The sequence below is a fragment of the Rattus norvegicus genome, chromosome 4 (genome assembly GCF_021556685.1).
Source record: "Rattus norvegicus strain SHRSP/BbbUtx chromosome 4, alternate assembly SHRSP_T2T, whole genome shotgun sequence".
Taxonomy (NCBI): domain Eukaryota; kingdom Metazoa; phylum Chordata; class Mammalia; order Rodentia; family Muridae; genus Rattus; species Rattus norvegicus.
In genome coordinates, this window is record NC_141537.1 from 37344509 (window position 1) to 37354295 (window position 9787).

Here is a 9787-nt window from a genome sequence, read left to right on the forward strand (position 1 = left end):
ATATGAAGACACATACACACACACACACACACACACACACGTGACTTACTTCTATACATATATAAAACTGACTGAATCTATTTAGCATTGATTGTATTTGCATGTGCGTAGGGCCAATCGCTTGGGATTGATTGGATGACCTATCAGGTGACTGGGCCCTGAAGAAAACTGGTTCTACCTCTCTCGGAAGTCACTGTAATTGCCTGTATCTCTTCATCTAGGAGTGGGGCCTTGTGACATTTCCCCTATCCGAATTGGCATGTCAATTGGTAATGTCATTATGCCGGTCTTATTTAGACAAGCACGCTGTTGGGAACTCAGGGGTGCAGTCCCAACCACATCTAGAAGATAGTATCTCCCAGCAGGCATGTTCGCTTCTCTGGCTCTCACAATCTTTCTTGTCACTCTCCCCAGTTTTCCCTGAGCTTTAGGTATGGGGGTTATGTTGTATGTATACCAACTGGGGGGCATACTCCTGATCATTTATTTCTTCTTTGCCTTGTGGCCAGGTGTGGACCATTGTCAAAGGAAGTTCCTCTGGTGAGGGTGGGAGCTATATTTATCTCTTGGTGTCAGTGTTTAGGGTACGGTTAGAAGCTATCCTAGGTTAAGGAAGTGGCAGTGAGGCTTTCATTCCTAATCTTGAAATGGGATAATGATCATAGGAGCTATTTTTCTTGTTGCTGTGACCATACACATGACCCAAGCGACTAAAGGGACAGATGCGATGGCACACGACTTGAACTTCGGCACTCGGGAGGCAGACGAATCTCTGTAAGTTCAAGCACAACCTGGTCTATGTAGTGACTTACAGTCCAGCCAGGGCTACACGGTGAGATAGTGTCAGAAGAAAAGAAAGGAAAAGGAACGCAGCTAACAGCAGGAAGCACGCGCTTCTTTTGCCTCACATTTTAAGGATGCAGTCCACTTTTGCCAAGAAGGAATGCAGGCAGAAGCACAGAGGTGAGCTGGTCACATGATATGAGCTGGTCACATGATATCCTCTGTCTGGAAGTAGAAAGGGGTAATGAGAGCACTTAGCTCATTTTTTCGCGTTTGTACTCAAGCAATGGAGTGGAGACACAGTTACGATGGATTTTCTTACCTCGATTAACCCAGACTAGAAATTGTGTCACACGTATGCCCAAAGGTTTGTCTCTTAGATTCTAGAACCTGTAAAGTGACATCGGTATTAACCATACTTACCTTAATCTATAGTCTTGAGTTAAAATGTGGGACTAAACATTTTCTTTTTTTTAACTAAACATATGTGATTAAAACACATTTAGTAAGTGTGTGTCCTCAGATGGGCGATGATATTTTCATGGAAATTTTTAAATAATGTTTTAAAAAGTAATTTTGAAGGATGTATCTAAATCAAAACCGTTGATCAAATCTTAACCCTAATGCTTTTTTTATTCTAATTTTGTTGTTGTTGTTGTTGTTGTTACAAACATAAGTCAGAGGAAGAAAAACTGAATTATGTCATGGCTTAATTTCTTGCTTTTGTTACTCATTAAGTATGGAGAATAAAATGAGCTATATAATTATGATGTGTCAAAGATTCCTTTGGACTCCGCCTTTAGTAATTGAAGGCTATTTTAAAAGAAGTATGTGTAGTAGGCGGCTGATAGTTTCTTGGATCAGCAACCCTTCTCTGATGCTGAAGTCTTCAACAGTAACCACATAATTCCCCAAACGGCTAACACCTGCTGAACATTTACGACGGTCCAGGCACCGTGCTAAGGGCTTTAGAAGTCTCGTTTTACTTTTGGTATTTTAAGAAATACCAATTCTCGTACAACTGTAAGTTGTGTTTCAATTCTCGTACAACTGTAAGTTGTGCTGTGTTTTCTCTGTGCACTCTGAAGAGAGGGAATTTAGGCAAAAGTTAAAGGACGTCTGGCAGTTACATATGGTCATTCTAGCATACTAAGAAACTACATGGGTGCCAGTTTCATTTGCAGTGTGGGCAAAGTTCACATTTGCTGCCAATTATGGGCTTCATGCCATTTAATAAACTTTCTTTTATAATCGTACTCATAATACACTATTATCCTATTTATACATTTCAAGACATTTGCAGGAAACACTGTGTGTGCTTGTGCAGTGCGTAAAGCATTCTAACAATATATGTAAGGACATGTTCATTTTACAAAAGTATAGGACAGAAGTCCCAGATTTTCTAGTACCCATAAGAAACCACTGTTAATGTTCTGGCCTACATCTTGCCCAGTGGTTTCATACATGCATATGTAGATAGGTATTTAAGAGACACTTAATAATTTGGTTTTCTTTTCTGAGCTTTGATTCATTTGGTAAACTATTTTAAACATTTGCATAAGTCATTAAAATTTCTACCACACTAATCTAGCTATAATGAAGAAGCCCATTGTTTTGTTATGCTCTAATTGATTGGACTGAATTCTTATTTCAGATATTTAAGTAGGTGGAGAAAATGTTGGACAGAAATGTCCAAATCTTACTCATGCTGTAGGCTTCACATCTCTATTGATTAAAATAAATAAAGTGTGTGCTCAATAAAAACCTTGGACTACATCTGTGTTGGTTTGAATTTTAATCTAAGATTACAAGGCTTAAGGCAGTTAGTCTCATAGGAATTCAGCTCCTTTTTCTGTTTCGAGACTGGCCTAGATCACTACTTAAGGTACTTGTCTCTAGAAAATGTTTTTGCATTTAATGAAGGAAAAAGATTCCACTGACTTGCCCAATGTAATATTACAGGGACTAGGTGTGCTAGCACAGGCTTAGAAGATAAATGGTCCTTATTACTAATACGAGATAAAGGACTTTGACCTTTGACCTTTGACCTTGGCCTTGGCCTTAACTTTACTTCCCTCTTCTCTATTCTCAGTTTCTGTATTGCAGGAGGCATTTGCTTTATTTGTTTGATTTTTGGTATCGGTGTGTGTGTGTGTGTGTGTGTGTGTGTGTGTGTGTGTGTGTGTGTGCGAGCGAGCGAGAGAGAGAGAGAGAGAGAGAGAGAGAGAGTACATCATGTCCCTGGTACATGCAGGTGTTAAACATTTGCTTTTTTCTTCCATTTTCCTGTCTCTCTTAGACCTATAACATCTTTGTGCAGTCATTCTGTAATGAACTACCTTCAGACACCAGTATCTATGGTGCTAAATACACTTGAGGGTTATGAACTAAGTCCATTTTTAACTTCTTCTCCAAGGTGAGTCCACTTGACTCTTCCCAGAGTCTGCTTTTATAATTTTCCAAACATTTGGACCCTCCAGAATTGTGGGATACCAAGTTAGATAAATATATTACAATTGCTATGGCTGGTGATAGACCTGGTGAGAGATTCCATTGGATCTTGGACATTGCAGTGTGTGGCCACTGGACTCTAGTAAGATCTTGGTTTTTAACTGAAGCCTTGGTCCTGTTAACTCCAATAGACCACCATGACACTGATGACTGCTGTTCTGGACTGTGCTTCTTTCTGTGTTCATGTCTCTTATCCATGTGTTATTGACTTATAGGTCATCAGAGTCCAGGGGGAAAGGCACGTGCCCCTGTGCCCCATAAGGATCACTTCCCTGTCTCTTGCTACACAGACAGTTTAAAAGAAGGAAAACCGCTGGTTTGGGTCAGGCAGACCTGTTTTCTATGCTGTAGTCATTTTCCCATGTGCTAACTGTAACCTCAGCCAAGGTGGTAGGTCTGTTTCCCCATCTGAATAAGGAAGAGAGTGTTCCTGGTCTACCTTGTGATAAAAACATCATAGATTTGAGAGTGCTTAATGAGTCCCATGAGGTTCCTAGAAGATCCAGGAGACTGAAGGGGGAAGTGAGGGAGAGCTGTCACTTCTCTGTATGTTTGAATAGTTTTGGTTTCCATCTGTGGCTAAGTACTGAGCATGTATGTGTGTGATATTTATGGTGACATCAAATGCATGGCTATACTGTGGATAGCTCTGACTGAGAAGTGTTGAAAGAAGTCATACCTTCCTTTGGAAATTAACAAAGGGACTAATCCTTACAAGGGGTTAGGCCACTTACAGCTGGCTCGGTGTGCCTGTGCACTCTGACTTTCTTCAAAGTTTCCCCCGTGTGAGTTTTCTAAGAACAAGTGTAGTAAGGTTGGTCTGAGAGGAAGGAAAGAAGGCAGCTCAAACCTCTTTATTCAGTAATAACTTTAAGGGCCTTGTGTATTTTTTTGTATTATTAAGCAACACTTCTGCAAATACTTTGTTGAGTAATGATGCTGTGGCAAAACTAAAGTTTATTTAGGACACTGTTCCACCCAAGGTGAGCAATCAGAGCTGGTATGTGTGTAAACTCAGTCACCCTGACTCCCCCACTCAACCCTGGCCATAAGTAAGCAGTCTAGGAAGAAAAGGGGGGTTGGAGCAGATGATCCAGTTGGGGTAGGAAGAAATAGGAAGTGCAGGAGATGAGAATGCTGGTGGAAAGTCTCTAAGTGGAAATTCATTCTGACTACTGATTGCAGCCTACCTGGTTAATACAAGTTGGAATGGCATAAGATTTCTCAAGAAAAGAATTACCCCTCTCCCAGCCACATACACACATAGTATAACAACAATGGTCTTTGTGTGTGTGTGTGTGTGTGTGTGTGTGTGTGTGTGTGTGTGTGTTAAGGGTTCTTTTTTAATGTATAAAATTATTTATTGTCAATAAATTTTTATTTAAGAGCTTGGTTTGATTTCTTTGCTGTCCATCCAGGCCCTCTGAAAATAGCCCTTTCTCAAGGTCATCCAGTTGTGCTTTTTAAGCCCTCTTTTATCTGTCTTTTGCAACAGTCATTGGTAACTTCTAAGTTCTTAGCCAGAAGATTTGAGGATTTCTTCAGTTTACTTTAGGGACCCTTCTTCAATTAGCTTTAAAAACCATTTTAGGGTAGGTTTCCCTTGTGACACCCAACATCTCTGTAGAGTCTTTTCATATCCATTCCTGGAAAACAGTACATATGACTTTATTAGAAACTACAGTTAAAGTGTACTACAACCTAACAGCTGTAACCATGCAGCCAGGAAGGCTGAGTTTACTCATGAGATTGGGTTTCCTCACCTCCTACACCTAGGGAAATAACAGCTAATATTGACTTAACACTCATTTATAGCTGTTGGTCGAGACAAGCTACAGTAGAAGAAAACTGGGAAAGATCGGCGAGTGGCTCTATCATCCCAGAAAGTGACTGTGCTACAGTGGTCCCACACCGAGGCAAAGCACTCTTTCCGAAGGGAGGAAGAATTGTTTTCACGGACTTGATCTACTCTCGGGGTGCTACTACTGCTGGGGTGCTAAAGATTGTGTTTTAGGTTCTCAGGAATGGTTGAGGCCAATGACAGCCCTGGGTTTTATTATACTTAAGTTTACTAATCTGGCATATAAACAATGTGGAAGCAGGACACCCTTTAAAAATGTTGGGGTCATTATCATATTACAAACAATAACTGTTAGGGAGTCCATCCCATTTACCTGTTCCTCGGGGAAATTCTATGTAATTAAGATACATCTGTCCTGGGCTGGAGAGATGGCTCAGCAATTAAGAGCACTTCAAGTCCCAGTGCCTATATGATGCCTTACAACTGTTTGTAACTCCAATCCCAGGAGAACAGATACCCACTTCTGATTTCAGAGAGCACAAGGCATACGTGTGATACGGACATACATGCAAGCAAATCACCCTTGCACAGAAAATGAAATATAGTGAGGTTTTTATACTGCTGATTTCTATTTTGAATATCCCTGTAGTTTATTTGAAACCATATGATTAGACACCAATTGCAGGAAATGCCAGACCCCTTAGATTATTTTGTAGTAAGCCAGGTAGAACTTTGTGGAAGCTTTCTTTTGACAGTTTTCACAACTAAATAGCATATATCAGTGCTTATGTGCAACTGACTGAAAAAAAAAAGCTATTTGGGTCCTTGAAAAACATTTATTTCCAAACTAGTGTTTCCCAGTTGCCTGATCATACCAATCTCCGAGAGAGCTTGTTTAATCTTGTGGCACCGACTCCTTAAAACCAGGTCAGCTGTGACTACCCACATGAGAGCCTTATAAGATTGAGCCCATTGACATTCCCTTGTGCAGCAAGAGGGAAGGCTCACAAGGTGGTAAATACTCACGAACAGCTGCTCTGTAGTAGTGTCGTTTCCTTTGGTGGGTGGCCTTTTAAATGCTGCCTGTCCTTCTGGAGATGATCTTTTAGCCATGCTCCTACAAGTTTATTGGTTCACTGATGCAGAATTGTGTGGAATCATTTCCTTGTGCTTGGTACCTTCTCAGGATTAGAATAGGTACTCACATTTCCCCAGTAAAAGTCAACACAGAGCCTGTTCAACATCATATGACACTGCCAACCACCTCACCCTTTTAAAATCTTGGTCAAACAGAGGCCTTTTGATGTAAAAGCAGAAACCTACTATTATGTTTTGAATCTGATGTGTCCCCACAGGGTCCTGTGCTGAGGAGGGTTTGGCTACCAGCTGATAGTTTTTGGGAAATGACTGTATCATGGGGACTCTAAGCTAAGGAAAGGATTAATTCCTTGAGGAATCAAATATGATAGCATTTTAAAGAGGTAGTAAGGGGCTGGGGATTTAGCTCAGTGGTAGAGCGCTTACCTAGGAAGCACAAGGCCCTGGGTTCGGTCCCCAGCTCCGAAAAAAAGAACCAAAAAAAAAAAAAAAAAAAAAAAAAAAAAAAAAGAGGTAGTAAAGGGGATCATGTGGTGTTTAATGAACAAAGTCTCTAGGGTATACAATCACGCAGAAAATGTATCTTGTCCCCTGACCATCTATGTTTCTCTTTGCCTTCTGGTTGCCATGAGCAGTTCTGCTCTCTCATGCCTCATTTACCGTGATGTGTGGCTGGTTTCTGTCCAAAGCAATAGACCCCACTGTCTTTACACTGAAATGTCTGAAATCATGAGCCCGTCTAAGTAATTTTTATTCGTCTGACATAATTGTAGTCTCAGACACTTACTGCTGAATAAGCCCACCCTTTCTTGTTCTTTCTGAACTCTGGCTGGCTGGTTCAACTCAAGCTGCTCTGGCTTAAACTCTCCTCCAAGCTGACTGATTAAAACTGGCTTCTCTTAGCTTCTGACTGAATTGTTCTGTTTGGCCTCAAATTAACTCTAGCAATCTGTTCTAATCCTCTGGCTCCGTCTTCTTCTCTGGCTCAGTCTGTCTTTGCCCCATCTAGCTTGTTCTCTCCTCATCCTGCCTCTATAAAACTGTCCCTGTAAAAATTGCCTCTGAACTCCAAAAACTGAACTGCCATGAACTCCATTCCACTGCACTGCCTCCAAACTCACCGACTCAACCAAACTAGAACTCAGAGATCTGCTATGTCTACCTCCTGAGTGCTAAGATTAAAGGTGTTATACCACCAAGCCTGGACTTACTTTCCTTTACCTGAAACTGGCTCTACACCAGGCTGGCCTTGAAGTCAGAGATCTGCTTGTCTCTGTCTCATGGGATTAAAAGTGTCTGTATTCCAACTAGGCCACACAGACCTAGAAGGTCCGTGGATGTGATCTCTTGACAGAGGAGCTCACGCAGAAAGTGCAGTAAAGTTGTAGAAATAACTATAAGGAACTGAGAAACTATCAACAACCAGGACAATTACCTTCAGTTATTACTGGGTCCCTGCTGTATTTTTGTCACTGTGTAAGCCTTAAGTGATCAGTTAATGAATAGCAAGAACAAGGTCCCTGCCCCTGGGGACATTACAATCTCATGGGGAAGTAGAGAAATACAAATACATGGCAAGTTTATAACTTGTAATGAGAACTGTGGTTGAAACAAAGTGACTTAATGATGAATTATTAGTGACAAATGAGGACTCAGAAAGGACATTTTAGATATCTGGCTTTTGAGACTTGATAAATGTAAGGGAAGCCCTCAGGATTTGAGTGGGCTGAGGACACACCTGTGAACGGGCTCTGCAGACTCCTTTCAGAGGAAGTGAAAGGAAGCCATGGTGGCTGGAACCCACAGGGGAGGAAGAGGTACAGCAAGATCAGGTGAAGAGGGAGGTAGAATAAGAAACAGACCAGGTCTTTTTGAGCTATTGTAGAGGAATTTCTTTTTCTTTTTTTTGGAGCTGGGGACCGAACCCAGGGCCTTGCGCTTGTTAGGCAAGTGCTCTACCACTGAGCTAAATCCCCAACCCCTTGTAGAGGAATTTTAATCCAGACTGCTCTGATCACAACCGAAGACCTTCTAGGCCTGTATGATCTAGTTAGAAGGTAAAGAAGCCCTTAGTACACACGTTTAATCCATCTTGCTGGAATGCTGTAGTACACACTTTTAGTCCCAGCCTAATTGAACGGCAGACAAAGGGACAAATCAGAGGAAGATGTGACAGAATGAGTCAGAGATAGGCTACACCCAACTCTCAGGATAAAAGCTATTTAAGAGCAGTGCAGAGAGCGTGAAGACGATCCAAACAATGTGTTCAGTCAGTTGGGAGTCAGCAGTGAGTGCAGTGCACTAGAGTTGAGTTTGTTGTTGAGTTCATGCAGCTCAGTGCAGGTCAGCAGAGGTAGTTGAAGCCAGAGAATAAGGAGAAGCCAGAAGATTAGAACAAATGATCAGAATTAGTTTGAGGCTAAGCAGAACAATGCAGTGAAAAGCTGAGAGAAGCCAGATTGAATCAGTCAGCTTGGAAAGGAGTTTGAGCCAGAACTGTTGAGTTGAACCAGCCAGCCAGAGTTCAGAAAGAACTAGAAAGGATGAGCTTATTCAGCAATATACCTCCAAGTTGGCAAATACATCTGGTGAATAAAAGTTACTTTTACAAACTATGTTAGAGAATTTGGATTTCATTGCAAAGTTATTGGAAGGGGTTGTCCAGCATACTTTCAAGGTTATCTTTACTAATAATTGATAACTGGAAACCAGCATGGACCTGCAGCTGTAGAACTGTAACAATCACTTAGATAAGAAACTAGGAGAAAAGAAAGGTAATGCTGTTTGGAATTAAAGTAGCAGCAGAAGGGATGAAGACGGTTGGATGGGTTAGATATCTATGTATAAGGGATAAAGAAGCTTAACTGAGAGCTGGAGATGGCAAGTGAGGGAGAGTGACAAATCAATATTGTCCAAGTTTCTAATTTTAATTACTGGAAAGGTAGTAACACCTTTATGAAAATTAGAAGAAAAATGAAGTCAGGAAACTGTTAGGGTTGTTGGGAGAAAGTAAGAACACGGTTGTTAAAAACATTTCTATTGTGAACATATTTATTTAAGGCATTGGTGAAGACTTCACATTCATGGAGGCAATTGGTTGTATGAATACTGAACCTGGAGGAAAGGTTTGGCCTGGAGAAATAGATTTAAGAGGTGCCAGCATTTTACAGTATTTAAAACTGAGATTGACAGGGGCATGAGCAATAGAGAAGAAAGCAGACTTCAGTTCAATTTCTACAGCTACATAGAAGAGAAAGACTCCCTGAAGGCATCAAGTAGTGGTGGTTAGAGAAGAGGACAGGCTAGGCAACTGCAGTGTCCTAGATCTCAATGATAGAGAATGCTTCCAACAATCTGAGCTCAACCAATTGTGTGCAAAATGGCTGAGGGTTGGAGTAAGATCAGGGCTGATGGTATCCATTGTGCCCCGAAAGATGGACTCTCTTGATACTATCTACTGATTGTCAGTGACATGGAGTGAGTGGGTAGAAGCCAGTCTGGGTAAGAAATCGGAAGTGAAGAATAGACATCTCTCTGAAGATGTATTGCTGCTAGAGTATCATCAAATTCTGAATAATGATAGAAAGAAATGTC